Source organism: Aegilops tauschii, chromosome 7 (assembly GCF_002575655.3).
Source record: "Aegilops tauschii subsp. strangulata cultivar AL8/78 chromosome 7, Aet v6.0, whole genome shotgun sequence".
Classification (NCBI taxonomy): Eukaryota; Viridiplantae; Streptophyta; class Magnoliopsida; order Poales; family Poaceae; genus Aegilops; species Aegilops tauschii.
Window position 1 is genome coordinate 521,644,423 of NC_053041.3, and position 21,087 is coordinate 521,665,509.

Here is a 21,087-nt window from a genome sequence, read left to right on the forward strand (position 1 = left end):
CATGCGTGGGTCCTTAGAATCCCAAGTGCCAGAAACTTGCTGAGCTACCAAATTTGAGTCACCAAAACATCTCACCCGGCTTAAGTTCATCTCCTTAGCCATCCGAAGACCATGGAGCAAGGCCTCATACTCAGCTGCATTATTAGTACAAGGGAACATCAACCATAAAACATAACAAAATTTATCACCTCGTGTGGAAGTCAAGATAACTCCAGCCCCCGAGCCTTCTAACTTTCAGGATCCATCGAAGTGAATAGTCCAACATGTGCTATCCGGCTTCTCCTCAGACATCTACAGCTCTGTCCAATCATTTATGAAGTCCACAAGTGCTTGAGACTTGATGGCTGTGCGAGGCATATACTTCAAACCATGGGGTCCAAGCTCAATTGCCCACTTGGCTACCCGACCTGTGGTTCTCAGTTTTGAATGATGTCCCCTAAGGGAGCAGAACTAACCACAGTGATGGGATGACCCAGAAAATATTGCTTGAGCTTTCGACTAGCCATGAACACCCCATATACAAGCTTCTACCAATGCGGATACCTCTGCTTGGACTCAATGAGCACCTCACTGATGTAGTAAACCGGCTGCTGAACCGGGTATTCCTTGCCTGATTCCTTCCTTTCCACCACAATTGCCACGCTAATAGCTCGGCTATTAGCAGCCACATACAACAACAAGGGCTCTTTATCAGTGGGAGCAGCAAGAACCGGCGGCTCAGCTAACTGTTTCTTCAAGGCCTCAAACGTCTAATCAGCAGCATCACTCCAGACAAAGTGATCTGTCTTCTTCATCATCTAGTATAAAGGGATAGCCTTTTCACCCAACCGGCTTAAGGCCACAATACGACCCGCCAGACGCTGAACATCATGAATACACACCGGTTTAGCCAGGGAAGTGATAGCCTTTATTTTCTCCGGGTTAGCTTCAATGCCCCGTTCAGAAACCAGAAAGCCTAAGAGCTTGCTTGCTGGTACGCCAAAGACACACTTGGTCGGGTTAAGCATCATCTTGTAGACCCGGAGATTGTCAATGGTCTCTTTCAAATCATCTATCAAGGTTTCCTTCTTCCTGGATTTCACCACAATATCATCCACATAAGTATGAACATTGCGCCCAATCTGATCATGAAGGCAATTTTGCACACACCACTGGTAAGTCGCCTGGGCACTCTTGAGCGCAAAAGGCATAGACACATAACAAAAGGCTCCAAAGGGAGTGATTAAAGCTGTCTTCTTGTGGTCCTTTACTGCCATCTTGATCTGATGATAACCATAATTAAGCATCCAAAAAGCTCAAATGCTCACAACCCGCCATAGCATCAATAATATGATCAATACGGGGGAGAGCAAAGGGATCAGCCGAACAGGCCTTGTTTAAGTCTGTGTAATCCACACACATACGCTAAGTACCATTTTTCTTAAGTACCAGCACCGGGTTAGCCAACCACTCAGGATGAAAATCTTCAACAATAAACCCAGCTGCCAAGAGCCGGGCCACTTCTTCACCAATGGCCTTGCGCCTCTCTTCATTGAAACGGCGAAGGAATTGCTTGATCGTTTAAACTTTGGACCAATATTGAGAGTGTGCTCGGCGAGTTCCCTCGGTACACCTGGCATGTCTGATGGTTTCCATGCAAAGATGTCCCGGTTCTCATGGATGAACTCAATGAGCGCGCTTTCCTATTTCTGATCCAGATTAGCACTGATGTTGAACTGCTTGGATGAATCGCTAGGAACGAAGTCAACTAGCTTAGTGTCATCTGCCGACTTAAGTTTCAACAGGGGGTCATGCTCTGTGGTTGGCTTCTTCAAAGATGTCATATCCGCCGGGTCAACATTATCCTTTTGTAATTTCAATTCTTCTGTTGCACAGACAGACTCAGCATAAGCATCATCGCCTTCTTCACACTCCAAGGCTATCTTCCGGCTTCCATGCACTGTGATGGTGCCCTTGTGACCCGGCATCTTAAGCTGCAAATAAACATAACAAGGCCTTGCCATTAACTTAGCATAAGCCGGCCGCCCAAACAGAGCATGATAAGGGCTCTTGATTTTAACCACCTCAAAAGTCAATGTCTCAGATCTGGAATCATGATCATCTCCAAAAGCAACTTCCAAATATATTTTTCCCACTGGATACGCCGACTTACTAGGCACCACACCGTGAAAGACAGTGTTTGACGGCTTAAGTTCTTTGTCAGTCAAGCTCATGCGACGAAAAGTTTCATAATACAGAATATTGATGCTGCTGCCCCCGTCCATGAGTACCTTAGTAAATCTGTACCCTCCAACCTGAGGCGCCACCACCAGAGCCAAATGACCCGGATTATCAACCCGGGGCGGGTGATCCTCATGACTCCAGAGAATAGGGTGTTCAAACCATCGCAAGTAACGGGGAATCGCCGGCTCAACTGCGTTAACTACCCTTTTATGAAGCTTTTGATCCTGCTTGAATAAACTCATGGTGAAAATGTGGTACTGCCCACTATTCAACTGCTTTGGGTTACTCTGATAACCGGACTGCTGCTGCTGATTCCCTTGACCAGACTATTGATTAAAACCACCTTGATTGCCTTGGCCCTGGAAACCAGAATTAGAACCGCCACCACCATAACCTGGACCGTGAGAGCCGAATCCTGAGCCGCCGTCCGGCCCATGATTGTTCTGGAAAAAAATGGAATTTCTACACTCCCTCATAATGAAGCAATCCTTCGAGAGGTGAGTGGCCAGCTTTTCCCGCCTACCATGCTTCGGGAAGGTCTGATTCATCATTGCCTCAAGATTGAATTATGGACCTGCAAACCGAGGGGGCGGCTTTCCCTTGCGGTGCTGACTATTATTCTGCGTATTGGTGTTGGCCACAAAATCCAAATTACCATCACCTTCGCGCTTACCATTTCCACCCTGACTTGACGGGTTATGATGCTGCCCTTTTGTGTTGCTGCTCTTCTTTCCCTTCCCCGGCCTTTCATCATCAGACTCGGGGTCCTTAGTACTATCAGAGTCGGCATACTTGACGAGAGCTGCCATTAGCTCCCCCATGTCGTTGCAGTGGCGTTTAAACTGCCCCAGTTTCTGCTTAAGGGGCATGAAACGGCAATTCTTCTCCAACATCAGGACTGCTGAACCGGCATTGATACGATCCTATGAGTATAGGATGGCTGAGACCCGGCGCACCCAATGGGTTGTTGACTCGCCCTCTCCTTGGACACAAGAGTCCAAATCCACGATTGACATAGGCTGCTTGCACGTGTCTTTAAAATTCTGGATAAAGCGGGTTTTTAACTCGGCCCATGATCCAATGGAGTTGGCAGGCAGCCCTTTCAACCAAGTACAAGCCGTCCCATCTGACATCATGATGAACTACTTAGCGCACGCAGCATCGCCAACATCCAGCATCTCCATTGCCATCTTATAACTTTCAATCCAAGCTTCAGGGGGTTGATCTGCTGTGTAGTTAGGCACCTTACGAAGATCCTTGAAATCCTTGGGCAAACGCTCGTTACATAGAGCCGACACTAAACATGGCACACCCAAGGTTCTAGAGGTCACGCCTGCCTCCACCGAAGCTAACGGATAAACCAGAGAATATTGATGAGACGCTTGCTGAGCCGGCAGCTCGGCCTCCCGACGCGCTCTGCCCTGATCCACCAAAGTCTGAGCATCGGCACCACCACACGCCGGGTCATGTCCATGAGGTTGGTTGCGGTGTTGTTCACTGCTTGAAACTGCCGGTGAGTCGATGTGCCTGCTATAACTCCGGCTTGGACGAGCGGTTGAGTGAATCCGCTCGCGACTGTAAGAATAAGCCGCCTATTGAGCCACAGCTGTCTGAAGAAGCTCTCTGGCCCTCCGTGTCTCTATCATCGTTGGAGACTCGCCTTCAACTGGTAGAGCCGCCAATCGCGTTGCTACGGCAATCATATTGCCCAAGGGGTTAGAATAATGACCCGGAGGTGTCGGAACATGCTGAGGCGGAGTACTATTCAAACACGGCGGGTCCATTGCGCGCGGCTGAACCGGCGCTCCAGTCCCAGGCATTTCGACCGCCCGGTTTACCACCAGCGGATCACTGGTTCCTGCTCCAGGTGTGTTGAAGAGGTTCCTCGGCTCATAAACCGGGGGTAGATGACTCTGGTGCCTCCTCCTCATGATCTTGCTTGAAGCGTTCTGATCCAACGTGAGCCGGAAGGACTCTGCCTGAATCTGTTGTGCCTGGGCATCCAAAGCAGCCTGCTCTGCAGCTAGCCTAGCGTTCTCAGCCGCCAGCTCTTCCTTGGCTTGAGCTATCTCATCTCGCAGCTTCGCCACATCCACCTTGTGTTGTTCCTGGTTGTCCGGGGTTACCTCCACCCCCATTAGAGTCGCCAAACCTCCAATAATTCTGTCAAAGCTTGAGTCGGCGAGCGCGCCATGCCGTTAGCACCAGCTGCCGCCGTGGCCATTGAGTTGGAGGTCATAGCCACGGCGGTTGTTGAGCCAAGCACCGACTGTGTACCAGCCATGAAGATCGCGACCCTATTCGGCGGCTCGTAGGGGTCCGGAATACTGTCACCATCGGAACAACCCCCAAGCCGGCCGTCTTGCAGTTGATACATTGAATTAGTCTTGCCTATGGACGATTCACCATCAGAGTAGATGGCCGTCTCACCGCCAGACACAGATCCTTCTTCAACTTCCGCCCCATGGATGAAACCAACAAAGGCATTTTTCACGGCGGGTTGAACTTGGGCGGGTCGTGCACGCTAAGCCATCTCGATGATGTCGGTGCGGCTCAGGGCCCGATTCGCCGATCTTGCTGATGAAGACATGGATTCCGCCGAAGGGGACCCGGTACTCGTACTCGATTGAGCCGGCCTCGGAGCCCCATCCTGCATCGTCGATGTAGAGCTTGACGCGACGACTCTTGGTTATCCGGCCCACAACGTATCCCTTGATCCCTTCAGAGCTGCCCTTTAAGAACTCGAAACTACCGTGTGCTGGCCCCACGGTGGGCACCAACTGTCGCGGAATTGTCAAGGCAGACGTCCTAGTGGAAGGACTTAGTCGTGGAGCCATCGCAGCTAGGTTAGCTTAAAGGGGTTAATCGGGACAAAGGACACAGAGAGTTTATACTGGTTCGGCCCCTTTTTTTGCCGTGAATATAAAAGCCTAATCTAGTTTGAGGTGGTATTGCTAGGGTTTCGATTACCAGGGAGCGAATACTCTTTACCTAGTTCTCGATCTATTGTTTTCTTGTCCTAGGCCGCCACCAGGTCGTACCTTTATATACATAGGTTGACGCCCGGCGGCTCACGGAGTCCCGGCCGGCTCATACACAAGTGTCCGGCTCGGTGACTATCTATGCTTGCCTTACAAAACAAGTCATACACATATAGCGGTTCATCCTCTTGGGCCTCAAGTCGCCTCTGGGCCTTGGGCCGTCAACGGGCTCGTATGATCCGCCATCTTCATTGGCAAGCCAGCAGTGGTATGACCCGCCCCCTCCTGGGCGGTTCATACCCAATAGTCATATCCCCAACAGAGGGGTTCATCATCCTCATTAGTGCCACTCCGATGGTGCGTGAGTAGTCCACCATAGACCTTCGGGTCCATAGGCAGTAGCTAGATGGCTTCCTCTCTCTCTCTCTCTCTCTCTCTCTCTCTTTTTTGATTCTCAATACAATGGTCTCTTGGAGATCTATTTGATGTTACCTTTTCTGCGGTGTGTTTGTTGGGATCCGGTGAACTTTGAGTTTATGATCAGATCTATATCCATGAATTTTATTTGAGTCTTCTTTGATCTCTTATATGCATGATTATTTATAGCCTCATATTTCTTCTTCGATTCTTTGGTTTAGTTAGGCCAACTAGATCGATTTTTACTTGCCAAGGGAAGAGGTGCTTTGTGATGGGTTCGATCTTGCGGTGTTCTTTCCCAGTGACAGAAGGGGCAGCAAGCCACGCATGTATAGTTGCTATTAAGGATAACAAGACGGGGGCTATTCCTACATGAATAGATCTCGTGTACATCATGTCATCATTCTTATTGCATTACTCCGTTTCTCCATGAACTTAATACACTAGATGCATGGTGGATGGTGGTCGATGTGTGGAGTAACAGTAGTAGATGCATGCAGGAGTCGGTCACTAATCTTGGACGTGATGCCTATACATTGATCATTGCCATGGATATCGTCATAATTATTCGATCTTCTATCAATTACCCAAAAGTAATTTGTTTACCCACCATGTGCTATTTCTCGATAGAAGCCACTAGTGAAATCTACGGGGCCCGGGTCTATTCTTTATCATATTTCCTTTTAGATCTATTTTTTCCGCTTTTATTTTTAGATCTATTATTCCAAAAACCCAAAAATACCTTGCTGCACTTTTTATTACTTATTTTATTTCGCATTTTATCGAGAGCTATTTATCCTATCTACCACAAATATTCTCCCGTCAACTTGACAATTTCTAGCACCGTTACCCAGTAGGGATTGACAACCCCTCATACGCATCGGGTTGCAAGTATTTGTTCTTTGTGTGCAGCTACTGTTTACATAGTGTTGCTTGGTTCTCCTACTGGATTGATACCTTGGTTTCAATACTGAGGGAAATACCTATCGTACATTGGTACAGCGACATCCTAAACAAACGGTTTAAAACCCCTTTCCGCGACGGCATTTGGAACCGTCCCCAAGTGAGTGTGGGCGATAGGGGGGTCCTTCCCACACGACCCAGAAATCGTCGGGGATAGGCCCTCCTGGGACCCAGGCTGGGGCCGTGTGCGATCGGGCGAGGCATGGAAACCCAATCATTTCAGTAGGTATGTACATGAGCTTTGCTACATCAACGGACTAATACGGGGTTTTACGGGGCTTGGCACCCACCCCCACCAGTTAGAATCAGGGGGCGGCCGGTTAATTAGGAGGGAAGGTTAATTAGCCCAATTAAAAAAAGGACAAATCAGCTAATCCGTAAAGGCCTGTTGATTTATTCCATGTGTGTAGCATTTTTGGTATATACATCCCGCATGGTGAATCCCAGAAATCATTTCCGTAGGTATGTACATCCCACATGGTGAATCCCAAAAATCATTTTCGTAGGTATGTACATCCCACACGGTGAATCCCAGAAATCATTTCTATAGGTATGTACATCCCACACGGTGAATCCCAGAAAATCATTTCCGTAGGTATGTACATCCCACACAGTTTTTTGTGTGGAAACGTTTGTGCAAGGTGGCCTAACGCAAACAGTTCGCTGCCGGAAGCCGTGTGTGATTGTTAGTTGATCAAATAGGCCTACTTTCTAGAAACCGTGCGGGTTGTTTGAGTTCATTGCCCACGGTGCTGTCTGAGTAACCGTTTGCAATAGAAAACCCCAATATGCAGGGTTATTAGCCTATTATTGATAATCCATGTACTAATCAAACTGATATTTCTTATAAAACACGCCAGATATTTCATATCCATATAAAAGCAACCAAGTTTTATAATCGAATTATATCAGATAGCTTCGGCACTCAGTTACGCCATTACACAATAGCACCAAGTTTCACATGCAGCATCAAAAGCCTTTGGAAAGTAGCATCATACATGGTAAATAGACAGATGAATCTCATCTGGGAAACTGCAGAAATGGAAGGCAAATATTGAGCCTTCAGTCATGTTGAATGTCCTTGCAACTTTAGGCAATGGCTATGGATAATTGCCCGCCCAACTTTCGTCCTCTTCAGCAAGACTTCAATATTGTACCGTGGGTGTTGAATGACTACCTTCCTCGCCTCTTGACCATGCAGGTGGTTTGAGAGGTAATCATCGGTGAACTGCTTTGAAAAGTACTGAAACCAAAGCTATGCATAAATCGCTGTTGTAAATTTTGAAATGGCGCAAGGGGTAAAAAGAAGGTAAAAGAGTGGTACCATCTTATAGTTGACTGATGTCTTCTTCTTTGTGCAAACAAAGATATTGCTGTTATTCGTCGCAAGTTTCTTCATCCTAACAATCTTTCTGAGTTTCTTGACTTGACTGATATTCATGGACATCTCATTTCCCCATATGCAAAATGGGTCGAACAGTGGGTCTAAGCCTCTGACAGCAGGACCTACATGTGCAAGACCAAATTGTAAGAAACCTAAATATTAGAATGATTCCTGCAACTGCAAAATAATTTGCAATTAGCCAAAGGACCCCGCTTGAACAAACCTTGATGGTAAACCGTAGTGTCTTCCATTGTTTCCCTGCAACACACATAAGGAAGATCTTGATCAGGTTAACTGAGAGTTGCCATACTATCAGTAGAATATGTATTGAGTACAGCCAAAATCGATTGGTGTCACATGCATAACAATACAAAATTGTACCCACAGCAAATGAAAATCAAATTGCAGAACTGAACCAAACAGTTAAATGGACAGCAGACCAAATGAACCTAAATAGTTAACTGAGCATGACATTGCAGAATAGAAACATGTACTAGAAGATAAGACAGTTAACAAAAAAAGAATGCTTGAGAACAGTACTACGAAATGTAGCAATTGTTGGACCAAAGTGTTAACTGAACATTAAATTTCAGGGGACCAAACTGTTAACTGAACATCAGATTGCATATTAACATTACAGAGGACAAATCACTAGAAGGCACTGACGGTGGCCTCGAGAAAACATCACGAACTCTATTTTAATGTAGAAAACCGCGCAGCGGTGTCGACGGTGGCCTCGAAGATGAGGTGCTCCTCCAAGATCTGGCGGTCGACACGCATGTCAGCCATAGCGACCACACTCGCGCGTGCGGCCGCATGCTACTCAGCTCCATGTTATACTGCGTGTAAAATGGCCGTGGGTGGCGCTTAATTGGAGGAGGGAGCGATTTCGATGGAAGGTGTCGCTCCGTCAGTCGGGGCATGTGGGACGGGAAAGGAGGAGGATGGCGTGGGTGGGGCGTGGATTACCTGACCATATCGAAGAGGTCGCGCAGCAAGAAGAAGGCTCGACGGCGAGGAGGCCGTGCAGCAAGAAGAAGGGTCGCCGGCGAGGTGGCGGCGCTCCAAGAAGGAGGGTTGCCGGCGAGGAGGCGGCGCTGCGAGAAGAAGGGTAGCCGGCGAGGAGGCGGCGCTGCAAGAAGAAAGGTCGCCGGTGAGGAGGCTGAGCTGCCAGAAGCAGCAGTGAAGGTTTGAACTTGGAAAGCAAGGAGGAACAGTGGAAATCTAGATTTTTGGTAGGAGGGCGGGGGCAGGGAGATAGATATTTCCGCGGTGGCAAAAAAAATTCTCTCGGTGCCGCGCGAAACTGGCGCGCAAGTGTGATTCAAGCGGGGGCGGTGGACTGTAGACGATGAAGCTTCCCGTGTAAGCCAGACATGACGGTGCGCCAAGATATTTTATATCGCATCCCACATGATTCTTTCTAGTAAACTGTTTGTGGTATACCTGATTTTTTCATTATGTTTTGAAAGACAAAATGGTGTTAGGGAGGGAAAGGATGGTGTTTGAATTGCTAGAACATTTACGTACGGTGAACATGCAACTACTACATGAGTGTCGTGTTTAAATTTGGAATTATTCCGGGTTCGTTTCGCATTTTTATGCATTAATTGAGTTTCTAGGCATTTAATGTGCATAATTCAAATTTGAACTACAAGCACATGCTCCAATGCACCAAAGTTTGCTGAAAAATCACATGTGTGTCTTAGGGTGAATTTATAGGTCCGAAGTAAGAAATGGGAATAAAATTTGAACATCTGAGTGTCGTGGCTCGGCCGGAATGATTGAGAAACTTGGTTTTTTAATTCCTGTAAATCCAAAACACGACTGAAAATCATGAAACTTGGCATGGTGTCATGACATGGCACCAACATGCTATAGTAAATTTTTTGGCCGAATTGGGAGACACTTTGGTGTAACCTTCTTGCAAACCGGAGCTTCCCTCAAGAAGGCTCCTAGTTCCGAGAGGGAACGTGTCACCTCCGTGTGCGAAACGACATACATACACTGCCTTCTCCCGCCTTAATTTTTTTACACTGACAGAATAGACCAAATAGAAGTACCGTGCTAAATTTTGGAATTATTCCGTGTTTGTTTGGCCTTTTTTATACATTAATTGAGTTTCTGGGCATTTAATGTGTATAATTCAAATTTGAACTACAAGCACGTGCTCCGGTGCACCAAAGTTGTTTGAAAAATCACATGTGTGTCCTTGGGTGAACTTCTAGGTCCCATGCAAGAGATGGGAGTGAATTCAAACATCTGGGCGTCGTGTCTCGGCCAGAAAGATTGAGAAACTTGGTTTTTTAATTCCTGTAATTCCAAAACACGCCTGAAAATCATGAAACTTGGCATGGTCTCATGAAATGGTACCAACATGCTGCGGTAAAAAAAATTGCCGAATTGGGACAAGCTTTGGTGTAGGCTTCTTGCAAACCGGAGCTTCCCTCAAGAAGGCTCAGGGTTCCGAGAGGGACCGTGTCACCTCCGTGTGTGAAACGACATACGTACACTGCCTTCTCCCACCTTAATTTTTTTACACAGCCAGATTAGACCAAATAGAAGTACCGTGCTAAATTTTGGAATTATTCCGGGCTCATTTGGCATTTTTTATACATTAATTTAGTTTCTAGGCATTTAATGTGCATAATTTAAATTTGAACTACAAGCAGAGACTCCAGTGCACCAAAGTTGTTTGAAAAATCACATGTGTGTCCTTGGGTGAATTTCTAGGTCCCATGCAAGCAATGGGAGTTAAATTCAAACACCTGGGCGTCGTGGCTCGCCCAAAAAGATTGAGAAACTTGTTTTTTTAATTCCTGTAATTCCAAAACATGCCTGAAAATCATGTAACTTGGCACGGTCTCATGACATGGCACCAACATGCTGCGGTATTTTTTTAGACGAATTGGGACAAGCTTTGGTGTAAGCTTCTTGCAAACCGGAGCTTCCCTCAAGAAGGCTCGTGGTTCCGAGAGGGAACGCGTCACCTCCGTGTGCAAAACGACATACGTACACTGCCTTCTCCCGCCTTAATTTTTTTACACTGGCAGATTAGACCAAATAGAAGTATCTTGCTAAATTTTGGAATTATTCCATGTTCGTTTGGCCTTTTTATACATTAATTGAGTTTCTGTGCATTTAATGTGTATAATTCAAATGTGAACTACAAGCACAGGCTCCAGTGCACCAAAGTTGCTTGAAAAATCACATGTGTGTCCTTGGGTGAATTTCTAGGTCCCATGCAAGAGATTGGAGTGAAATTCAAACATCTCGGTGTCGTGGCTCGGCCGGAAAGATTGAGAAACTTGGTTTTTTAGTTCATGTAATTCCAAAACACGCCTGAAAATCATGAAACTTGGCATGGTGTCATGACATGGCACCAACATGCCGTGGTAAATTTTTTTGGCCGAATTGGGACAAGCTTTGGTGTAAGCTTCTCGCAAACCGGAGCTTCCCTCAAGAAGGCTCGTGGTTCCGAGAGGGAACGTGTCACCTCCGTGTGCGAAACGACAAAGGTACACTGCCTTCTCCCACCTTAATTTTTTTACACAGCCAGATTAGACCAAATAGAAGTACCGTGCTAAATTTTGGAATTATTCCGGGCTCGTTTCACCTTTTTATACATTAATTGAGTTTCTGGGCATTTAATGTGCATAATTCAAATTTGAACTACAAGCACAGGCTCTAGTGCACCAAAGTTGTTTGAAAAATCACATGTGTGTCCTTGGGTGAATTTCTAGGTCCCATGCAAGAGATGGGATTTAAACTCAAACATCTGGGCGTCGTGGCTCGGCCGGAAAGATTGAGAAACTTGGTTTTTTAATTCCTGTAATTCCAAAACACGCCTAAAAATCATGAAACTTGGCATGGTGTCATGACATGGCACCAACATGCTGCGGTAATTTTTTTGGCCGAATTGGGACAAGCTTTGGTGTAAGCTTCTTGCAAACCGGAGCTTCCTTCAAGAAAGCTCGTGGTTCCGAGAGGGAACATGTCACCTCCGTGTGCGAAACGACATATGTACACTGCCATCTCCCACCTTAATTTTTTTACACAACCAGATTAGACCAAATAGAAGTACCGTGCTAAATTTTGGAATTATTCCGGGTTCGTTTGGCCTTTTTTATACATTAATTGAGTTTCTAGGCATTTAATGTGCATAATTCAAATTTGAACTACAAGCACATGCTCTAGTGCACCAAAGTTGTTTGAAAAATCACATGTGTGTCCTTGGGTGAATTTCTAGGTCCCATGCAAGAGATGGGAGTGAAATTCAAACATCTGGGCGTCGTGGCTCGGCCGGAAAGATTGAGAAACTTGGTTTTTTAATTCCTGTAATTCCAAAACACGCATGAAAATCATGAAACTTGGCATGGTCTCATGACATGGCACTAACATGCTGTGGTAATTTTCTGTCCGATTTGCAAAGGCGCACACATTAACAATCAACAAAGTCATTTTGGAACAAGTGTTGTCACGTTATAAATCGGAAACACAAGTATTATTGAAACCGTGGGCGTTCGACTTACCAATTACGTGCGGCCACGCGTCCCCTTTTTTATTGGCTAGGAGGTGTCGTGCGGGGTAGCTATTTAAGTATGGGAGGCGTGCGATCAGACCCCTGCGTGTGCTCATCGGAAGGAGAGCCCTTCGACCGCTACCCACCGCGCACCTCCCTCCCAACGTCTCCATTAATGGCGCCCGAGCACCTGTTCTATGGCGTGGCTATATGTCTCACTGGACTGAGATTTAAGAGTGAAAAATGAAAATCTGAAAAAAAGTTTTGCACGGATCTTGATGTAAGATCCGACGGACCTATATTGCATCGACTGCGACTTATAGCAAGCATGATGAATATAAGGACGATGACAGTGGAAAATAATTGTCTTACATATTTAGAAACATAATTAAAAAAAGCCACATGTGGCAACGCCCGAAATACACAAGGGCAAAAGAAGAAGGAAGACAACGATCTGGCACGCTGATCTCTACTTTCTTGATGCGTTGCTGCAGGCCGCGGGAACTTCTCTCCGTGGCGAGCGGTGACGAGCTCTTTCTTGTCCTCAAGATGCTGGTTGAGAGCATCCACGGATTCCTCCACCAGCCTTCTGCGCTCGATGCGCAGCATGGCATTCTCGTCCAGTCTTCTGCACTTCCGACGATCTTCGACCTCAATAGGTCGCGCTCGGCACGGAGCTTCGCATTGCTCTCATTTAGTTGCCGGATGACGTCGGTAGACTGTTCAAACGAGGCTTTCAGGTCATCCTGCAACCAAGCCCACCTAGAGATCTGATCCATCTGCCTAAGGACGAGGGCACGCATGCACCTGTAAGAGTCCTCGCCTGCCCGCGAGGCATTTTCCCTGGCCGCCGCGGCGCGGGAGGACATCTCTGCTGCATTCACGGCGTGGCAGGACATCTCTTCTGCTTCCGCGGCGCGACCGGACCAGTCTGCTGTATCGACGGTGCGGCGGGTCTTCCGTGCTGCTTCGGCGGTGTGGCGGGACCTCTCTGTTGCTACGGCCGTGCGGCGGGACATGTTGGCTGCTTTCGCGGTGAGGCGGGACATCTCGCCTCTCCCTGGTGGCAATCACTCGACCTAGAACTCACGCTGGCCATGGCGGACGCAAGGGAACGATGATGAATGACTTGTTTGTTTTTGACTTTTTGTGGATGAGGAGTTGAGGAGGAATGTGCAGTCATCTTGGAGTAGTAGTATTTATAACCGCGTAGTAATACACTCCTAAGTGGGAAACCGTTTAGGTTTTGATCAGTGTGAACAGGTTTGCAATTTGGAATGTGACGTGACGCAGCCTCCTTGTTCTTCTAAAAAAATTGTGACGGGATGCATGCTCAAAATTTACTGACGGTTATAAGTGCGGCACTATTCCCGGCCCACGTTACGCCTTCTCAGCCGCGTACGTGGCGTTTGCACCATAGGGTGCATCGCAATAGGCAATGTCAGCACACGTCATGTTCCAACAACCGTGCGCACTTGTTATTACTATCGCGCACGCTTCTTTTAATTAGAATGGGTGTGCCCGTCTAGCGCACACAGGTTGATCTATCTAACTGTTTCAGTTTGTTGTGGCTAATCGCAAACAACTCATCCATGTGAAGTGTATGCCATCAATCGCAGACACTTTGATCTGGCTTACCCGTTTCTGTTCTGTTGCCTAATCACAAACAGTTAATCCTTCTGAAGCGTATGCCCTCAATCACACACGCGTTGATCTGGCTGACCGTTTCTTTTGTGTTGCCTAATCACAAACAGTTCATCCGAGTGAACCGTATGCTGTATATCGCACACACCTTCATCTGGCTGCCCGTTTCTTTTGTGTTGCCTAATCACAAACAGTTCATCCGAGTGAACCGTATGCTCTGTATCACACACGCCTTCATCAGGCTTCCCGTTTCTTTTGTTCCGCCTCATCGCAAATAGTTCATTGGACTGAACTGTATGCCCTGGATCACACACGCAACTAAAATCTGAACCGTGTTTGATGCATCCTCCATTGCAAATGTTTTGCACCTTTTTTGACGATTTTACATCCCCGTTTGTGATTAATGCATCGCACACAGTTTCGTGAAAGGGTCTCTGATCGTAGCGTCGCATTAGCAGCATCCTGCAGTAGTGGTAGCTATACTGCATCATCCCTTCCTCTTTGGGGAAATACTGACGCAGTTTCAAGCGACACCATAGTTCCAAATTACTTTTTTCTTTCGGATTTTGATATTATAAATTTCATTGTTTTTGTGCGGGTAAAACTTCATTGGATTTTAAATTAAGGTACGTTTAATTTTTAAATTAGTTTGAATCTGGCTAGAAATTTCGGGTTGTATGTTGTTTGGGATAGATTTGGAGGCTCGCTTGTGGGTCTGCTAGGTTGACATGTATGAAAGGATTTATCAACTTAGTCCACAAACGATTCTACCAACAGTGACCGTTGGATGTTAATCTAACCGGCGTGCTGCTTCTTCAATATCTGATCTTTTTCCTCCAGCCGCCCAAACCAGCGCCAGTGGGACCGCCTGCTCCCGCCTCCCGTGGCCAGCTATGCTGCCGCGCAGGCCACACTGCCCCACCCTACTCCATCGCTGGCCAGCCATTCCTCTACTCACCCACACCTCCTGTTATTTTCCCGTGACGGCGGCAGAACCAGTAAACCCTCATACTCCCCACCGCGTGGGCAACCACTGCCGAGTCTTCCCCGGCTCCGAGTCATTCCCTTCCTAGGCCTCGCCGTCGTCCACTGTCCTGGTGCTATCGGCGCGGCATGGTCAACGGATGACATCCATCAGAAGAGGACTCTACGTGGAGAGGCTGACAGCTGGGTCCACGACCGCACGCAAGAATGTGCCTCCTTATTATGCGCAAAATAATGATTCCTCCCCCTGACAGCGGGGACCCACCGGAAGGACCTCTGTATTTCACAAAAAAGTGTTCCTCCAGCTGACAGCTTGGGCCCAATAGCTGTATCTTCGCACGCAAGCAACTGCCTCCTTATTACGCACAGAAAAAGTGAATATGCCCCCTGCTAGCTAGGACCCACCATATTTGGAGGCTGACTTGTTGGCCTACTAAGTTGACGGGGATGCAGGATTTGTCATCTTAGTCAATATAAACGATTCTAGCTGCAGTGACCATACGATGTCCATCCAATGACCATTGTGCTTCTTCAACCTCTGGACTTCTTGCTCCAGCCGCCCAAACCATCGCCAGCCGTGCTGCCTTCTCCTGTGTCCCATGGTCGGCTATACTGCCGCGCAGGCCTCACTGCACCATCCTACTCCCATCGCTAGCCTGGCCATCCCTGTACTCACCCAGACCTCTTGTTATTCTCCGGCGACAGCAGCCGAACCAATAAACCCTCGTACTCCCCTCCGCGTGCACTACAAAAAAAAGACACATCAGTGACATTTTGGGCCAAACGAATTTTTTTCTGTCATGCTTATGACACTTCTATGACGATAATTGTGACAAAACCCGTCATCATCACAGATGTGGTGGGCTCCTACTTCTATGACAAAAATTCATGACAGAAAATGGGCTTTTCATCCTGGGCGGGCCGGAGACGCAGCTGCATGACATTCTTTGGGCCGTCCATGACAGAAAAAACTGTGGTAGAAGCGAGGGCGAGGAAAATATTGGGGAGTTCCCGGTTACGGTGGGTGGTCGGGGCTGAGTGATGCACGGAGGTTTGCGCGTTTCTCTCGTACACGTACACGCGTGTGTGCAAGGTGTTGCGCTTTGACAGAACCCGAGCGAGGCATTGGGCTCTAACTGAACCTGAGCGATTGCACTAGCTACGTTACTGAACCAGAGCGATCGATCCCTTGCTGTTAACTGGACCCGAGTGATTCCTTCGCTACTGCTACTAACTGAAGCCAATTGATGCTGCCTCTTGATGAACAATGAGCGTTGTTGGGGGTTTGGATGAACAGTTCCCGGTGGGGGTTGGATGAACAGGACCCCGTGGTAGAAGAGGTCATTGCCGCTGGATGAACAGGACTCCGATCGATCGAGCCGGTTGGGGGTGGATGAACAGGACCCTGTGGAGGGCTGGTTGAACAGTAGCCGGTGGAGGGCTGGATGAACAGTAGCCCATGTAGGGGTTATTGAACAGGACCCCGTGGAGAGGGATGGTTGAACAGTAGCCGATGGAGGAGCGGTGGAGGCTGGATGAATAGGAGCCCGTGGATGAATAGTCGCAGGTGGAGGCTGGAGGAGGTCGACGGTGGATGAACAGTAGCTCGTGGAGGCAGTCGACGGTGGAGATGTACAGTATCCCGTGGAGTCCCATTTTGCGGTACGCCTAACCCCTCTCGATGAACAGGATCCCCCGTTTCGACCATAGAGCTCCAACACAAGTCCGTTTCCTCCGTTTTTTGGTACGCCAGACCCCTCCCGATCAATAGGACCCCATTTCGACCATAGGAGGTCCAAGAGAAGTCCGCTTCCTCCATTTTGTGATACGCCAGACCCCTCCAGAGGAACAGGACCCCGTTTCGACCGTGGCCGGTCGAACACAAGGCCATTTCCTCCGTTCTGTGGTACAACAGGCTTCGTTTCGATCGGCTGTCCGTCCAAGCCGGTTGGCTCCTGATGAACACAACGTATTACGTTGCCTCCCAATGAACACGACGCATTCCGTTGCCTCCCAATGAACATGACGACGCAATTTCTCCATTCCGACCCAGCCATGTACACGAGCCCTAGCCGTACGTATGTGTGAGTAGGCGTTCGAGACCCCGCCCGTATGTACGTACGTGGCCATATTTACTTTCTTGCACCCTGGCCGCTGTATGTACGTGTACACGATATTAACGGGACTGCGTGACATGCTACGTGCGCGCCTCTACTACGACACGTGCCCTTCCTTACACAGCCACAGTTCATCGCTGCAGCCTGCAGACAGACCGATCGTATATACGTACACGTTCGCGACCAGAATGACAACGCTACATACGCTTCGACCAGGTGGGTCCCGACTGTCAGGCACTTCCTTGCGTGCGAAGATGTAGATGGTGGGTCCCAGCAGTCAGGGGGCGAATCTTTTTTTTTGCCCGTAATATGGATGCACTTCCTTGCGTGCGAAGATGTAGCTAGTGGGTCCCAGCAGTCAGGGGGAAACGTTTTTGTCGCAAAATACGGTGGCCCATTCGATGGGTCCCTGCTGTTAGGTGGAGGAATCATTATTTTTCGCGTAATAAGGAGGCACTTCCTTGCTGCGGTCGTGGACCCAGCTGTCAGCCTCTCCACGTACAGTACTCTTCCGATGGAAGTCGTTCCTTGACCACGTTGACCACGCCGCGCAGAGAGCACCAGGGCAGTGGATGACGGTGAGGCCTAGGAAGGGGACGACGCGGAGCCGGGGAAGACACGGTAGTGGATGCCCATGCGGAGAGGAGTACGAGGGTTCACTGGTTCGGCTACGGTGTTAGGTTGCCGTCGCCACAGGGCCTGGCCAGCGGTGGGAATAGTAGGGGCGGTGAGGCCTCCGCGACAGCACAGCCGGCCACGAGAGGTAGGAGCATGCAGCACGACCGGCGCTGCTTTGGGCGGCTGGAGCAAGAAGACCAGATGTTGAAGAAGCACTACGGTCGTTGGATGGACATCGTACGGTCACTGGAGCTAGAATCGTTCATATTAACTAAGTTGACAAAGCCCTCCATCCTCATCAACTTAGTAGGCCCACAAGTTAGCCTCCCACTATGCTGGGTCCCAGCTAGTAGGGGGAGTATTCATTTTTTTGTGCGCAATAAGGATGCACTTCCTTGCGTGCGAAGTTATAGCTGGTGGGTCCGACCTGTCAGCGGGGGGAACGTTTTTTCGCGAAATACAGAAGCCCTTCCGGTGGGTCCCAGATGTTAGGTGGAGGAATCATTATTTTGCGCGTAATAAGGAGGCATTTCCTTTTGTGCGCCCGTGGACCCAGCTGTCAGCCTCTCCACGTATAGTCCACTTCCGATATGGATGTCGTTCATTGACCATGTTGATCACGCCGCACCGAGAGCACCAAGGCGGTGGACGACGGCGAGGTCTAGGAAGGGGACGACACTGAGCCGAGGAAGACGCGGAGCTGGGGAAGACGCGATAGTGGATGCCCACGCAGAGAGGGGTACGAGGGTTCACTGGTTCGGCCGTGGTGTGAGGCTGCCGTCGCCGCAGAATAACAGGGGGTGTTGGTGAGTAGAGAGATGGCCTGGCCTGTTGTGGGAGTAGTAGGGGGCAGTGAGGCCTCTGCGACAGCACAGCCGGCCACGGGAGGCAGGAGCAGGCGGCACGACCGGCGCTGCTTTGGGCGGCTGGAGCAAAAAGACCAGAGGTTGAAGAAGCACTACGGCCGTTGGATGGACATCGTACGGTCGCTGGAGCTAGAATCGTTCATATTGACTAAGTTGACAAAGCCCTCCATCCGCGTCAACTTAGTAGCCCCACAAGTCAGCCACTTATATGGTGGGTCCCAGCTAGCAGGGGGAGTATTCATTTTTTTGTGATAAGGAAGCACTTCCTTGCGTGCAAAGATATCGCTGGTGGGTCCGAGCTGTCAGCGGCGGGAACGTTTTTTTCACGAAATACAGAGGCCCTTCTGGTGGGTCCCAGATGTCAGGTGGAGGAATCATTATTTTGCACGTAATAAGGAGGCATTTCCTTTGGTGCGGCCGTCGACCCAGCTGTCAGCCTCTCCACGTACAGTCCACTTCCTATGGATGTCGTTCGTTGACCATGTTGACCACGCAACGCCGAGAGCACCAGGGCGGTGGACGAAGGCGAGGCCTACGAAGGGAACGACACACAGCCGGGGTAGACACGGCAGTGGCTGCCCACGTGGTGGGGAGTACGAGGGTTGGCTGGTTCGGTTGCCGTCACCGTAAAATAACAGGAGGTGTGGGTGAGTAGAAGGATAGCCAGGCCAAGGATGCGAGTATGGTGGGGCCGTGAGGCCTGCCCGGTAGCACAGCCGACCACGGGAGGCGGGAGCAGGTGGTTCCACCGGCGCTGGTTTGGGCGGCTGGAGCAGGAAGACCAGAGACTGAAGAAGCACGATTGCCGTTAGATTGACATCTAACGGTCTGACGCTGGTAGAGTCGATTGTTGACTAAGTTTCTTTTTTTGAGAAACCTTGGGTACGCATGAACTTAGTAGGCCCACAAATCAGCCTCTAAATCTGTGGCAGACAACATAGAGCCCATTTGCTATTTTTTAAATAATTTGCAGCCCATTTGCTAATTCTTAAGTAATTTATTACAGCCCATTTTCTGCCCAGGACCACGGTCAAAAAGTTCAACCTTATTTTGCATATTTCGGTGGAGTCTGAAATTTTGTAACCCCGAAATGATAAACATTTTCTTACTAACTTATTGATTTGCCAATCGTTTTGTTTTTGTAAGAAAATAAGACGTGGGACAATTGAGTTAGTTTAAGGGAAAACCAGTGGTAAAAAAATCAGCGCTGGGAGGGAAAACAACAACAAAAATAAGGATGTAAATATGAAAAGGGAACTTTATGTATTTTCAATATAATGATACGTGTATATGAACTAGTAAAACTATAGGTAAAGATTAGAAAACGGAAGTAGGACATGGCGTTTCAAGAGGAAAATAGAACTGGGCCGTGTGTTTGATTCAGTAAAAAAACTGTCTGCGGATGTTGTAAGACAAAATATAACTAACGCTGGTGGGCCAGAGGCCAGTAGATACCTGCTGGATCTTTGTGCCCCGTTGTCGTTATGGGCTGGGCCAGTTAGAAACAAAACCAAGCCTGGGCAGTCTACAGGCCAGTTGAAACTTGCTCGACCTGAAAAAACAATATACCTGCTCAATAAATGAGATAATTCTGCAAGTACAGACTGATAACTGGGATGCAGTAGGTATATTGTTTTTTCATCATGATAATAAGTGCATGCACTTGTTTCGAAAAATTTGGAGAACTAGGAATTCGAACGGCAGGTGCTTATGCTACCCATCAAATAAAAATCAGGTGCCTGAAAATACGTTTCGAAACAAATGATTCGGCTTTATATCCACGTCGACCCTCGGCATGATGGTTGGAAGCAAATGCCAAGTTCATACCGAAAGATCGTTAACAACAATACCAACTTGCGGACAACAAGGTAGTACAAGTACCAATACCAAACTAACTTATAATCTTTTTAGTCCTGAACCTAGTGTTCGTCTGGTAAAAAATCTTGTAGAGGACCAGCTCCCGCTCCTTCTCTTGCTCGAGGTCCCCGAGGTGGTACTGGTGCATCACCCAGTAGGTCCTCTGCTTGTCGAAATTCTTGTTGGTGTGCAGCACCAGAACCTTTCTGCTGCCCGTCTGCTAGCCGTTGACCGTCACCGGCAAGGTATTGTCGTTCTTGTGCCACATCGCGTGCATGCCGCACTCCGACTGTATCTTGCGATGCGTCCGTGTGCCCCTTTTGTACGCCCTAGAATTGCGCTGGAAGAAATGCTTGCTTAGGCCACTCAGTGTGATACCTGCAGTATTGTCGAATACAGGTTTTAGTGTACGTAGTTGGCATTTTCATAACATCTTTGGCATGTTGCAGTCACTTGTTTCACTTTTTATTAACCGTCAAATTGTAATTGCTTCACTAGGTGTGCATCTAAA